Raw genomic sequence first — 15,150 nt, forward strand, 5'->3', positions numbered from 1 at the left:
TGCTGCACCCTCCCAAAGAGTGCCCGGGTGAAAACGACAACGCAGGCATGTCGGGTGCCACTGTCTGCACCAGCACAGCAAGTTTTGAGCAAATATCTCCTTCCGTTCGGCCGCAATGGCAAGAAGCTTGTGCATCTTCTCTGTTCGTCGCGGTCAATGGGAAAAGGCGCTTATCTGCAATCTAGGTGTTTCTGCGTGCTGCACCCGCCCAAAGAGTGCCCGGGTGAAAACGACAACGCAGGCATGTCGGGTGCCACTGTCTGCACCAGTACAGCAAGTTTTGAGCAAATATCTCCTTCCGTTCGGCCGCAATGGCAAGAAGCTTGTGCATCCTCTCTGTTCGTCGCGGTCAATGGGAAAAGGCGCTTATCTGCAATCTAGGTGTTTCTGCGTGCTGCGCCCGCCCAAAGAGTGCCCGGGTGAAAACGACAACGCAGGCATGTCGGGTGCCACTGTCTGCACCAGCACAGCAAGTTTTGAGCAAATATCTCCTTCCGTTCGGCCGCAATGGCAAGAAGCTTGTGCATCTTCTCTGTTCGTCGCGGTCAATGGGAAAAGGCGCTTATCTGCAATCTAGGTGTTTCTGCGTGCTGCGCCCGCCCAAAGAGTGCCCGGGTGAAAACGACAACGCAGGCATGTCGGGTGCCACTGTCTGCACCAGCACAGCAAGTTTTGAGCAAATATCTCCTTCCGTTCGGCCGCAATGGTAAGAAGCTTGTGCATCTTCTCTGTTCGTCGCGGTCAATGGGAAAAGGCGCTTATCTGCAATCTAGGTGTTTCTGCGTGCTGCGCCCGCCCAAAGAGTGCCCGGGTGAAAACGACAACGCAGGCATGTCGGGTGCCACTGTCTGCACCAGCACAGCAAGTTTTGAGCAAACATCTCCTTCCGTTCGGCCGCAATAGCAAGAAGCTTGTGCATCCTCTCTGTTCGTCGCGGTCAATGGGAAAAGGCGCTTATCTGCAATCTAGGTGTTTCTGCGTGCTGTGCCCGCCCAAAGAGTGCACGGGTGAAAACGACAACACAGGCATGTCGGTTGCCCCTGTCTGCACCAGCACAGCAAGTTTTGAGCAAATATCTCCTTCCGTTCGGCCGCAATGGCAAGAAGCTTGTGCATCTTCTCTGTTCGTCGCGGTCAATGGGAAAAGGCGCTTATCTGCAATCTAGGTGTTTCTGCGTGCTGCGCCCGCCCAAAGAGTGCCCGGGTGAAAACGACAACGCAGGCATGTCGGGTGCCACTGTCTGCACCAGCACAGCAAGTTTTGAGCAAATATCTCCTTCCGTTCGGCCGCAATGGCAAGAAGCTTGTGCATCTTCTCTGTTCGTCGCGGTCAATGGGAAAAGGCGCTTATCTGCAATCTAGGTGTTTCTGCGTGCTGCGCCCGCCCAAAGAGTGCCCGGGTGAAAACGTTAACGCAGGCATGTCGGGTGCCACTGTCTGCACCAGCACAGCAAGTTTTGAGCAAATATCTCCTTCCGTTCGGCCGCAATGGCAAGAAGCTTGTGCATCTCTGTTCGTCGCGGTCAATGGGAAAAGGCGCTTATCTGCAATCTAGGTGTTTCTGCGTGCTGCACCCGCCCAAAGAGTGCCCGGGTGAAAACGACAACGCAGGCATGTCGGGTGCCACTGTCTGCACCGGCACAGCAAGTTTTGAGCAAATATTTCCTTCCGTTCGGCCGCAATGGCAAGAAGCTTGTGCATCTTCTCTGTTCGTCGCGGTCAATGGGAAAAGGCGCTTATCTGCAATCTAGGTGTTTCTGCGTGCTGCGCCCGCCCAAAGAGTGCCCGGGTGAAAACGACAACGCAGGCATGTCGGGTGCCACTATCTGCACCAGCACAGCAAGTTTTGAGCAAATATCTCCTTCCGTTCGGCCGCAATGGCAAGAAGCTTGTGCATCTTCTCTGTTCGTCGCGGTCAATGGGAAAAGGCGCTTATCTGCAATCTAGGTGTTTCTGCGTGCTGCACCCGCCCAAAGAGTGCCCGGGTGAAAACGACAACGCAGGCATGTCGGGTGCCACTGTCTGCACCAGCACAGCAAGTTTTGAGCAAATATCTCCTTCCGTTCGGCCGCAATGGCAAGAAGCTTGTGCATCTTCTCTGTTCTTCGCGGTCAATGGGAAAAGGCGCTTATCTGCAATCTAGGTGTTTCTGCGTGCTGCGCCCGCCCAAAGAGTGCCCGGGTTAAATCGACAACGCAGGAATGTCGGGTGCCACTGTCTGCACCAGCACAGCAAGTTTTGAGCAAATATCTCCTTCCGTTCGGCCTCAATGGTAAGAAGCTTGTAAATCTTCTCTGTTCGTCGCGGTCAATGGGAAAAGGCGCTTATCTGCAATCTAGGTGTTTCTGCGTGCTGCGCCCGCCCAAAGAGTGCCCGGGTGAAAACGACAACGCAGGCATGTCGGGTGCCACTGTCTGCACCAGCACAGCAAGTTTTGAGCAAATATCTCCTTCCGTTCGGCCGCAATGGCAAGAAGCTTGTGCATCTCTGTTCGTCGCGGTCAATGGGAAAAGGCGCTTATCTGCAATCTAGGTGTTTCTGCGTGCTGCACCCGCCCAAAGAGTGCCCGGGTGAAAACGACAACGCAGGCATGTCGGGTGCCACTGTCTGCACCGGCACAGCAAGTTTTGAGCAAATATTTCCTTCCGTTCGGCCGCAATGGCAAGAAGCTTGTGCATCTTCTCTGTTCGTCGCGGTCAATGGGAAAAGGCGCTTATCTGCAATCTAGGTGTTTCTGCGTGCTGCGCCCGCCCAAAGAGTGCCCGGGTGAAAACGACAACGCAGGCATGTCGGGTGCCACTATCTGCACCAGCACAGCAAGTTTTGAGCAAATATCTCCTTCCGTTCGGCCGCAATGGCAAGAAGCTTGTGCATCTTCTCTGTTCGTCGCGGTCAATGGGAAAAGGCGCTTATCTGCAATCTAGGTGTTTCTGCGTGCTGCACCCGCCCAAAGAGTGCCCGGGTGAAAACGACAACGCAGGCATGTCGGGTGCCACTGTCTGCACCAGCACAGCAAGTTTTGAGCAAATATCTCCTTCCGTTCGGCCGCAATGGCAAGAAGCTTGTGCATCTTCTCTGTTCTTCGCGGTCAATGGGAAAAGGCGCTTATCTGCAATCTAGGTGTTTCTGCGTGCTGCGCCCGCCCAAAGAGTGCCCGGGTTAAATCGACAACACAGGAATGTCGGGTGCCACTGTCTGCACCAGCACAGCAAGTTTTGAGCAAATATCTCCTTCCGTTCGGCCTCAATGGTAAGAAGCTTGTAAATCTTCTCTGTTCGTCGCGGTCAATGGGAAAAGGCGCTTATCTGCAATCTAGGTGTTTCTGCGTGCTGCGCCCGCCCAAAGAGTGCCCGGGTGAAAACGACAACGCAGGCATGTCGGGTGCCACTATCTGCACCAGCACAGCAAGTTTTGAGCAAATATCTCCTTCCGTTCGGCCGCAATGGTAAGAAGCTTGTGCATCTTCTCTGTTCGTCGCGGTCAATGGGAAAAGGCGCTTATCTGCAATCTAGGTGTTTCTGCGTGCTGCACCCGCCCAAAGAGTGCCCGGGTGAAAACGACAACGCAGGCATGTCGGGTGCCACTGTCTGCACCAGCACAGCAAGTTTTGAGCAAATATCTCCTTCCGTTCGGCCGCAATGGCAAGAAGCTTGTGCATCTTCTCTGTTCGTCGCGGTCAATGGGAAAAGGCGCTTATCTGCAATCTAGGTGTTTCTGCGTGCTGCACCCGCCCAAAGAGTGCCCGGGTGAAAACGACAACGCAGGCATGTCGGGTGCCACTGTCTGCACCAGTACAGCAAGTTTTGAGCAAATATCTCCTTCCGTTCGGCCGCAATGGCAAGAAGCTTGTGCATCCTCTCTGTTCGTCGCGGTCAATGGGAAAAGGCGCTTATCTGCAATCTAGGTGTTTCTGCGTGCTGCGCCCGCCCAAAGAGTGCCCGGGTGAAAACGACAACGCAGGCATGTCGGGTGCCACTGTCTGCACCAGCACAGCAAGTTTTGAGCAAATATCTCCTTCCGTTCGGCCGCAATGGCAAGAAGCTTGTGCATCTTCTCTGTTCGTCGCGGTCAATGGGAAAAGGCGCTTATCTGCAATCTAGGTGTTTCTGCGTGCTGCGCCCGCCCAAAGAGTGCCCGGGTGAAAACGACAACGCAGGCATGTCGGGTGCCACTGTCTGCACCAGCACAGCAAGTTTTGAGCAAATATCTCCTTCCGTTCGGCCGCAATGGCAAGAAGCTTGTGCATCTTCTCTGTTCGTCGCGGTCAATGGGAAAAGGCGCTTATCTGCAATCTAGGTGTTTCTGCGTGCTGCGCCCGCCCAAAGAGTGCCCGGGTGAAAACGTTAACGCAGGCATGTCGGGTGCCACTGTCTGCACCAGCACAGCAAGTTTTGAGCAAATATCTCCTTCCGTTCGGCCGCAATGGCAAGAAGCTTGTGCATCTCTGTTCGTCGCGGTCAATGGGAAAAGGCGCTTATCTGCAATCTAGGTGTTTCTGCGTGCTGCACCCGCCCAAAGAGTGCCCGGGTGAAAACGACAACGCAGGCATGTCGGGTGCCACTGTCTGCACCGGCACAGCAAGTTTTGAGCAAATATTTCCTTCCGTTCGGCCGCAATGGCAAGAAGCTTGTGCATCTTCTCTGTTCGTCGCGGTCAATGGGAAAAGGCGCTTATCTGCAATCTAGGTGTTTCTGCGTGCTGCGCCCGCCCAAAGAGTGCCCGGGTGAAAACGACAACGCAGGCATGTCGGGTGCCACTATCTGCACCAGCACAGCAAGTTTTGAGCAAATATCTCCTTCCGTTCGGCCGCAATGGCAAGAAGCTTGTGCATCTTCTCTGTTCGTCGCGGTCAATGGGAAAAGGCGCTTATCTGCAATCTAGGTGTTTCTGCGTGCTGCACCCGCCCAAAGAGTGCCCGGGTGAAAACGACAACGCAGGCATGTCGGGTGCCACTGTCTGCACCAGCACAGCAAGTTTTGAGCAAATATCTCCTTCCGTTCGGCCGCAATGGCAAGAAGCTTGTGCATCTTCTCTGTTCTTCGCGGTCAATGGGAAAAGGCGCTTATCTGCAATCTAGGTGTTTCTGCGTGCTGCGCCCGCCCAAAGAGTGCCCGGGTTAAATCGACAACGCAGGAATGTCGGGTGCCACTGTCTGCACCAGCACAGCAAGTTTTGAGCAAATATCTCCTTCCGTTCGGCCTCAATGGTAAGAAGCTTGTAAATCTTCTCTGTTCGTCGCGGTCAATGGGAAAAGGCGCTTATCTGCAATCTAGGTGTTTCTGCGTGCTGCGCCCGCCCAAAGAGTGCCCGGGTGAAAACGACAACGCAGGCATGTCGGGTGCCACTGTCTGCACCAGCACAGCAAGTTTTGAGCAAATATCTCCTTCCGTTCGGCCGCAATGGCAAGAAGCTTGTGCATCTCTGTTCGTCGCGGTCAATGGGAAAAGGCGCTTATCTGCAATCTAGGTGTTTCTGCGTGCTGCACCCGCCCAAAGAGTGCCCGGGTGAAAACGACAACGCAGGCATGTCGGGTGCCACTGTCTGCACCGGCACAGCAAGTTTTGAGCAAATATTTCCTTCCGTTCGGCCGCAATGGCAAGAAGCTTGTGCATCTTCTCTGTTCGTCGCGGTCAATGGGAAAAGGCGCTTATCTGCAATCTAGGTGTTTCTGCGTGCTGCGCCCGCCCAAAGAGTGCCCGGGTGAAAACGACAACGCAGGCATGTCGGGTGCCACTATCTGCACCAGCACAGCAAGTTTTGAGCAAATATCTCCTTCCGTTCGGCCGCAATGGCAAGAAGCTTGTGCATCTTCTCTGTTCGTCGCGGTCAATGGGAAAAGGCGCTTATCTGCAATCTAGGTGTTTCTGCGTGCTGCACCCGCCCAAAGAGTGCCCGGGTGAAAACGACAACGCAGGCATGTCGGGTGCCACTGTCTGCACCAGCACAGCAAGTTTTGAGCAAATATCTCCTTCCGTTCGGCCGCAATGGCAAGAAGCTTGTGCATCTTCTCTGTTCTTCGCGGTCAATGGGAAAAGGCGCTTATCTGCAATCTAGGTGTTTCTGCGTGCTGCGCCCGCCCAAAGAGTGCCCGGGTTAAATCGACAACGCAGGAATGTCGGGTGCCACTGTCTGCACCAGCACAGCAAGTTTTGAGCAAATATCTCCTTCCGTTCGGCCTCAATGGTAAGAAGCTTGTAAATCTTCTCTGTTCGTCGCGGTCAATGGGAAAAGGCGCTTATCTGCAATCTAGGTGTTTCTGCGTGCTGCGCCCGCCCAAAGAGTGCCCGGGTGAAAACGACAACGCAGGCATGTCGGGTGCCACTATCTGCACCAGCACAGCAAGTTTTGAGCAAATATCTCCTTCCGTTCGGCCGCAATGGTAAGAAGCTTGTGCATCTTCTCTGTTCGTCGCGGTCAATGGGAAAAGGCGCTTATCTGCAATCTAGGTGTTTCTGCGTGCTGCACCCGCCCAAAGAGTGCCCGGGTGAAAACGACAACGCAGGCATGTCGGGTGCCACTGTCTGCACCAGCACAGCAAGTTTTGAGCAAATATCTCCTTCCGTTCGGCCGCAATGGCAAGAAGCTTGTGCATCTTCTCTGTTCGTCGCGGTCAATGGGAAAAGGCGCTTATCTGCAATCTAGGTGTTTCTGCGTGCTGCACCCGCCCAAAAAGTGCCCGGGTGAAAACGACAACGCAGGCATGTCGGGTGCCACTGTCTGCACCAGCACAGCAAGTTTTGAGCAAATATCTCCTTCCGTTCGGCCGCAATGGCAAGAAGCTTGTGCATCTTCTCTGTTCTTCGCGGTCAATGGGAAAAGGCGCTTATCTGCAATCTAGGTGTTTCTGCGTGCTGCGCCCGCCCAAAGAGTGCCCGGGTTAAATCGACAACGCAGGAATGTCGGGTGCCACTGTCTGCACCAGCACAGCAAGTTTTGAGCAAATATCTCCTTCCGTTCGGCCTCAATGGTAAGAAGCTTGTAAATCTTCTCTGTTCGTCGCGGTCAATGGGAAAAGGCGCTTATCTGCAATCTAGGTGTTTCTGCGTGCTGCGCCCGCCCAAAGAGTGCCCGGGTGAAAACGACAACGCAGGCATGTCGGGTGCCACTGTCTGCACCAGCACAGCAAGTTTTGAGCAAATATCTCCTTCCGTTCGGCCGCAATGGCAAGAAGCTTGTGCATCTCTGTTCGTCGCGGTCAATGGGAAAAGGCGCTTATCTGCAATCTAGGTGTTTCTGCGTGCTGCACCCGCCCAAAGAGTGCCCGGGTGAAAACGACAACGCAGGCATGTCGGGTGCCACTGTCTGCACCGGCACAGCAAGTTTTGAGCAAATATTTCCTTCCGTTCGGCCGCAATGGCAAGAAGCTTGTGCATCTTCTCTGTTCGTCGCGGTCAATGGGAAAAGGCGCTTATCTGCAATCTAGGTGTTTCTGCGTGCTGCGCCCGCCCAAAGAGTGCCCGGGTGAAAACGACAACGCAGGCATGTCGGGTGCCACTATCTGCACCAGCACAGCAAGTTTTGAGCAAATATCTCCTTCCGTTCGGCCGCAATGGCAAGAAGCTTGTGCATCTTCTCTGTTCGTCGCGGTCAATGGGAAAAGGCGCTTATCTGCAATCTAGGTGTTTCTGCGTGCTGCACCCGCCCAAAGAGTGCCCGGGTGAAAACGACAACGCAGGCATGTCGGGTGCCACTGTCTGCACCAGCACAGCAAGTTTTGAGCAAATATCTCCTTCCGTTCGGCCGCAATGGCAAGAAGCTTGTGCATCTTCTCTGTTCTTCGCGGTCAATGGGAAAAGGCGCTTATCTGCAATCTAGGTGTTTCTGCGTGCTGCGCCCGCCCAAAGAGTGCCCGGGTTAAATCGACAACGCAGGAATGTCGGGTGCCACTGTCTGCACCAGCACAGCAAGTTTTGAGCAAATATCTCCTTCCGTTCGGCCTCAATGGTAAGAAGCTTGTAAATCTTCTCTGTTCGTCGCGGTCAATGGGAAAAGGCGCTTATCTGCAATCTAGGTGTTTCTGCGTGCTGCGCCCGCCCAAAGAGTGCCCGGGTGAAAACGACAACGCAGGCATGTCGGGTGCCACTATCTGCACCAGCACAGCAAGTTTTGAGCAAATATCTCCTTCCGTTCGGCCGCAATGGTAAGAAGCTTGTGCATCTTCTCTGTTCGTCGCGGTCAATGGGAAAAGGCGCTTATCTGCAATCTAGGTGTTTCTGCGTGCTGCACCCGCCCAAAGAGTGCCCGGGTGAAAACGACAACGCAGGCATGTCGGGTGCCACTGTCTGCACCAGCACAGCAAGTTTTGAGCAAATATCTCCTTCCGTTCGGCCGCAATGGCAAGAAGCTTGTGCATCTTCTCTGTTCGTCGCGGTCAATGGGAAAAGGCGCTTATCTGCAATCTAGGTGTTTCTGCGTGCTGCACCCGCCCAAAAAGTGCCCGGGTGAAAACGACAACGCAGGCATGTCGGGTGCCACTGTCTGCACCAGCACAGCAAGTTTTGAGCAAATATCTCCTTCCGTTCGGCCGCAATGGCAAGAAGCTTGTGCATCCTCTCTGTTCGTCGCGGTCAATGGGAAAAGGCGCTTATCTGCAATCTAGGTGTTTCTGCGTGCTGCGCCCGCCTTAAGAGTGCCCGGGTGAAAACGACAACGCAGGCATGTCGGGTGCCACTGTCTGCACCAGCACAGCAAGTTTTGAGCACACATCTCCTTCTGTTCGGCCGCAATAGCAAGAAGCTTGTGCATCCTCTCTGTTCGTCGCGGTCAATGGGAAAAGGCGCTTATCTGCAATCTAGGTGTTTCTGCGTGCTGCGCCCGCCCAAAGAGTGCCCGGGTGAAAACGACAACGCAGGCATGTCGGTTGCCCCTGTCTGCACCAGCACAGCAAGTTTTGAGCAAATATCTCCTTCCATTAGGCCGCAATGGCAAGAAGCTTGTGCATCCTCTCTGTTCGTCTCGGTCAATGGGAAAAGGCGCTTATCTGCAATCTAGGTGTTTCTGCGTGCTGCACCCGCTCAAAGAGTGCACGGGTGAAAACGACAACGCAGGCATGTCGGGTGCCACTGTCTGCACCAGCACAGCAAGTTTTGAGCAAATATCTCCTTCCGTTCGGCCGCAATGGCAAGAAGCTTGTGCATCTTCTCTGTTCGTCGCGGTCAATGGGAAAAGACGCTTATCTGCAATCTAGGTGTTTCTGCGTGCTGCGCCCGCCCAAAGAGTGCCCGGGTGAAAACGTTAACGCAGGCATGTCGGTTGCCCCTGTCTGCACCAGCACAGCAAGTTTTGAGCAAATATCTCCTTCCATTAGGCCGCAATGGCAAGAAGCTTGTGCATCCTCTCTGTTCGTCGCGGTCAATGGGAAAAGGCGCTTATCTGCAATCTAGGTGTTTCTGCGTGCTGCACCCGCTCAAAGAGTGCACGGGTGAAAACGACAACGCAGGCATGTCGGGTGCCACTGTCTGCACCAGCACAGCAAGTTTTGAGCAAATATCTCCTTCCGTTCGGCCGCAATGGCAAGAAGCTTGTGCATCTTCTCTGTTCGTCGCGGTCAATGGGAAAAGACGCTTATCTGCAATCTAGGTGTTTCTGCGTGCTGCGCCCGCCCAAAGAGTGCCCGGGTGAAAACGTTAACGCAGGCATGTCGGGTGCCACTGTCTGCACCAGCACAGCAAGTTTTGAGCAAATATCTCCTTCCGTTCGGCCGCAATGGCAAGAAGCTTGTGCATCTTCTATGTTCGTCGCGGTCAATGGGAAAAGGCGCTTATCTGCAATCTAGGTGTTTCTGCGTGCTGCGCCCGCCCAAAGAGTGCCTGGGTTAAAGCGACAACGCAGGCATGTCGGGTGCCACTATCTGCACCAGCACAGCAAGTTTTGAGCAAATATCTCCTTCCGTTCGGCCGCAATGGTAAGAAGCTTGTGCATCTTCTCTGTTCGTCGCGGTCAATGGGAAAAGGCGCTTATCTGCAATCTAGGTGTTTCTGCGTGCTGCACCCTCCCAAAGAGTGCCCGGGTGAAAACGACAACGCAGGCATGTCGGGTGCCACTGTCTGCACCAGCACAGCAAGTTTTGAGCAAATATCTCCTTCCGTTCGGCCGCAATGGCAAGAAGCTTGTGCATCTTCTCTGTTCGTCGCGGTCAATGGGAAAAGGCGCTTATCTGCAATCTAGGTGTTTCTGCGTGCTGCACCCGCCCAAAGAGTGCCCGGGTGAAAACGACAACGCAGGCATGTCGGGTGCCACTGTCTGCACCAGTACAGCAAGTTTTGAGCAAATATCTCCTTCCGTTCGGCCGCAATGGCAAGAAGCTTGTGCATCCTCTCTGTTCGTCGCGGTCAATGGGAAAAGGCGCTTATCTGCAATCTAGGTGTTTCTGCGTGCTGCGCCCGCCCAAAGAGTGCCCGGGTGAAAACGACAACGCAGGCATGTCGGGTGCCACTGTCTGCACCAGCACAGCAAGTTTTGAGCAAATATCTCCTTCCGTTCGGCCGCAATGGCAAGAAGCTTGTGCATCTTCTCTGTTCGTCGCGGTCAATGGGAAAAGGCGCTTATCTGCAATCTAGGTGTTTCTGCGTGCTGCGCCCGCCCAAAGAGTGCCCGGGTGAAAACGACAACGCAGGCATGTCGGGTGCCACTGTCTGCACCAGCACAGCAAGTTTTGAGCAAATATCTCCTTCCGTTCGGCCGCAATGGTAAGAAGCTTGTGCATCTTCTCTGTTCGTCGCGGTCAATGGGAAAAGGCGCTTATCTGCAATCTAGGTGTTTCTGCGTGCTGCGCCCGCCCAAAGAGTGCCCGGGTGAAAACGACAACGCAGGCATGTCGGGTGCCACTGTCTGCACCAGCACAGCAAGTTTTGAGCAAACATCTCCTTCCGTTCGGCCGCAATAGCAAGAAGCTTGTGCATCCTCTCTGTTCGTCGCGGTCAATGGGAAAAGGCGCTTATCTGCAATCTAGGTGTTTCTGCGTGCTGTGCCCGCCCAAAGAGTGCACGGGTGAAAACGACAACACAGGCATGTCGGTTGCCCCTGTCTGCACCAGCACAGCAAGTTTTGAGCAAATATCTCCTTCCGTTCGGCCGCAATGGCAAGAAGCTTGTGCATCTTCTCTGTTCGTCGCGGTCAATGGGAAAAGGCGCTTATCTGCAATCTAGGTGTTTCTGCGTGCTGCGCCCGCCCAAAGAGTGCCCGGGTGAAAACGACAACGCAGGCATGTCGGGTGCCACTGTCTGCACCAGCACAGCAAGTTTTGAGCAAATATCTCCTTCCGTTCGGCCGCAATGGCAAGAAGCTTGTGCATCTTCTCTGTTCGTCGCGGTCAATGGGAAAAGGCGCTTATCTGCAATCTAGGTGTTTCTGCGTGCTGCGCCCGCCCAAAGAGTGCCCGGGTGAAAACGTTAACGCAGGCATGTCGGGTGCCACTGTCTGCACCAGCACAGCAAGTTTTGAGCAAATATCTCCTTCCGTTCGGCCGCAATGGCAAGAAGCTTGTGCATCTCTGTTCGTCGCGGTCAATGGGAAAAGGCGCTTATCTGCAATCTAGGTGTTTCTGCGTGCTGCACCCGCCCAAAGAGTGCCCGGGTGAAAACGACAACGCAGGCATGTCGGGTGCCACTGTCTGCACCGGCACAGCAAGTTTTGAGCAAATATTTCCTTCCGTTCGGCCGCAATGGCAAGAAGCTTGTGCATCTTCTCTGTTCGTCGCGGTCAATGGGAAAAGGCGCTTATCTGCAATCTAGGTGTTTCTGCGTGCTGCGCCCGCCCAAAGAGTGCCCGGGTGAAAACGACAACGCAGGCATGTCGGGTGCCACTATCTGCACCAGCACAGCAAGTTTTGAGCAAATATCTCCTTCCGTTCGGCCGCAATGGCAAGAAGCTTGTGCATCTTCTCTGTTCGTCGCGGTCAATGGGAAAAGGCGCTTATCTGCAATCTAGGTGTTTCTGCGTGCTGCACCCGCCCAAAGAGTGCCCGGGTGAAAACGACAACGCAGGCATGTCGGGTGCCACTGTCTGCACCAGCACAGCAAGTTTTGAGCAAATATCTCCTTCCGTTCGGCCGCAATGGCAAGAAGCTTGTGCATCTTCTCTGTTCTTCGCGGTCAATGGGAAAAGGCGCTTATCTGCAATCTAGGTGTTTCTGCGTGCTGCGCCCGCCCAAAGAGTGCCCGGGTTAAATCGACAACGCAGGAATGTCGGGTGCCACTGTCTGCACCAGCACAGCAAGTTTTGAGCAAATATCTCCTTCCGTTCGGCCTCAATGGTAAGAAGCTTGTAAATCTTCTCTGTTCGTCGCGGTCAATGGGAAAAGGCGCTTATCTGCAATCTAGGTGTTTCTGCGTGCTGCGCCCGCCCAAAGAGTGCCCGGGTGAAAACGACAACGCAGGCATGTCGGGTGCCACTGTCTGCACCAGCACAGCAAGTTTTGAGCAAATATCTCCTTCCGTTCGGCCGCAATGGCAAGAAGCTTGTGCATCTCTGTTCGTCGCGGTCAATGGGAAAAGGCGCTTATCTGCAATCTAGGTGTTTCTGCGTGCTGCACCCGCCCAAAGAGTGCCCGGGTGAAAACGACAACGCAGGCATGTCGGGTGCCACTGTCTGCACCGGCACAGCAAGTTTTGAGCAAATATTTCCTTCCGTTCGGCCGCAATGGCAAGAAGCTTGTGCATCTTCTCTGTTCGTCGCGGTCAATGGGAAAAGGCGCTTATCTGCAATCTAGGTGTTTCTGCGTGCTGCGCCCGCCCAAAGAGTGCCCGGGTGAAAACGACAACGCAGGCATGTCGGGTGCCACTATCTGCACCAGCACAGCAAGTTTTGAGCAAATATCTCCTTCCGTTCGGCCGCAATGGCAAGAAGCTTGTGCATCTTCTCTGTTCGTCGCGGTCAATGGGAAAAGGCGCTTATCTGCAATCTAGGTGTTTCTGCGTGCTGCACCCGCCCAAAGAGTGCCCGGGTGAAAACGACAACGCAGGCATGTCGGGTGCCACTGTCTGCACCAGCACAGCAAGTTTTGAGCAAATATCTCCTTCCGTTCGGCCGCAATGGCAAGAAGCTTGTGCATCTTCTCTGTTCTTCGCGGTCAATGGGAAAAGGCGCTTATCTGCAATCTAGGTGTTTCTGCGTGCTGCGCCCGCCCAAAGAGTGCCCGGGTTAAATCGACAACGCAGGAATGTCGGGTGCCACTGTCTGCACCAGCACAGCAAGTTTTGAGCAAATATCTCCTTCCGTTCGGCCTCAATGGTAAGAAGCTTGTAAATCTTCTCTGTTCGTCGCGGTCAATGGGAAAAGGCGCTTATCTGCAATCTAGGTGTTTCTGCGTGCTGCGCCCGCCCAAAGAGTGCCCGGGTGAAAACGACAACGCAGGCATGTCGGGTGCCACTATCTGCACCAGCACAGCAAGTTTTGAGCAAATATCTCCTTCCGTTCGGCCGCAATGGTAAGAAGCTTGTGCATCTTCTCTGTTCGTCGCGGTCAATGGGAAAAGGCGCTTATCTGCAATCTAGGTGTTTCTGCGTGCTGCACCCGCCCAAAGAGTGCCCGGGTGAAAACGACAACGCAGGCATGTCGGGTGCCACTGTCTGCACCAGCACAGCAAGTTTTGAGCAAATATCTCCTTCCGTTCGGCCGCAATGGCAAGAAGCTTGTGCATCTTCTCTGTTCGTCGCGGTCAATGGGAAAAGGCGCTTATCTGCAATCTAGGTGTTTCTGCGTGCTGCACCCGCCAAAAAAGTGCCCGGGTGAAAACGACAACGCAGGCATGTCGGGTGCCACTGTCTGCACCAGCACAGCAAGTTTTGAGCAAATATCTCCTTCCGTTCGGCCGCAATGGCAAGAAGCTTGTGCATCTTCTCTGTTCTTCGCGGTCAATGGGAAAAGGCGCTTATCTGCAATCTAGGTGTTTCTGCGTGCTGCGCCCGCCCAAAGAGTGCCCGGGTTAAATCGACAACGCAGGAATGTCGGGTGCCACTGTCTGCACCAGCACAGCAAGTTTTGAGCAAATATCTCCTTCCGTTCGGCCTCAATGGTAAGAAGCTTGTAAATCTTCTCTGTTCGTCGCGGTCAATGGGAAAAGGCGCTTATCTGCAATCTAGGTGTTTCTGCGTGCTGCGCCCGCCCAAAGAGTGCCCGGGTGAAAACGACAACGCAGGCATGTCGGGTGCCACTGTCTGCACCAGCACAGCAAGTTTTGAGCAAATATCTCCTTCCGTTCGGCCGCAATGGCAAGAAGCTTGTGCATCTCTGTTCGTCGCGGTCAATGGGAAAAGGCGCTTATCTGCAATCTAGGTGTTTCTGCGTGCTGCACCCGCCCAAAGAGTGCCCGGGTGAAAACGACAACGCAGGCATGTCGGGTGCCACTGTCTGCACCGGCACAGCAAGTTTTGAGCAAATATTTCCTTCCGTTCGGCCGCAATGGCAAGAAGCTTGTGCATCTTCTCTGTTCGTCGCGGTCAATGGGAAAAGGCGCTTATCTGCAATCTAGGTGTTTCTGCGTGCTGCGCCCGCCCAAAGAGTGCCCGGGTGAAAACGACAACGCAGGCATGTCGGGTGCCACTATCTGCACCAGCACAGCAAGTTTTGAGCAAATATCTCCTTCCGTTCGGCCGCAATGGCAAGAAGCTTGTGCATCTTCTCTGTTCGTCGCGGTCAATGGGAAAAGGCGCTTATCTGCAATCTAGGTGTTTCTGCGTGCTGCACCCGCCCAAAGAGTGCCCGGGTGAAAACGACAACGCAGGCATGTCGGGTGCCACTGTCTGCACCAGCACAGCAAGTTTTGAGCAAATATCTCCTTCCGTTCGGCCGCAATGGCAAGAAGCTTGTGCATCTTCTCTGTTCTTCGCGGTCAATGGGAAAAGGCGCTTATCTGCAATCTAGGTGTTTCTGCGTGCTGCGCCCGCCCAAAGAGTGCCCGGGTTAAATCGACAACGCAGGAATGTCGGGTGCCACTGTCTGCACCAGCACAGCAAGTTTTGAGCAAATATCTCCTTCCGTTCGGCCTCAATGGTAAGAAGCTTGTAAATCTTCTCTGTTCGTCGCGGTCAATGGGAAAAGGCGCTTATCTGCAATCTAGGTGTTTCTGCGTGCTGCGCCCGCCCAAAGAGTGCCCGGGTGAAAACGACAACGCAGGCATGTCGGGTGCCACTATCTGCACCAGCACAGCAAG

This window comes from Hyla sarda, chromosome 10 (assembly GCF_029499605.1).
Source record: "Hyla sarda isolate aHylSar1 chromosome 10, aHylSar1.hap1, whole genome shotgun sequence".
Lineage (NCBI taxonomy): Eukaryota > Metazoa > Chordata > Amphibia > Anura > Hylidae > Hyla > Hyla sarda.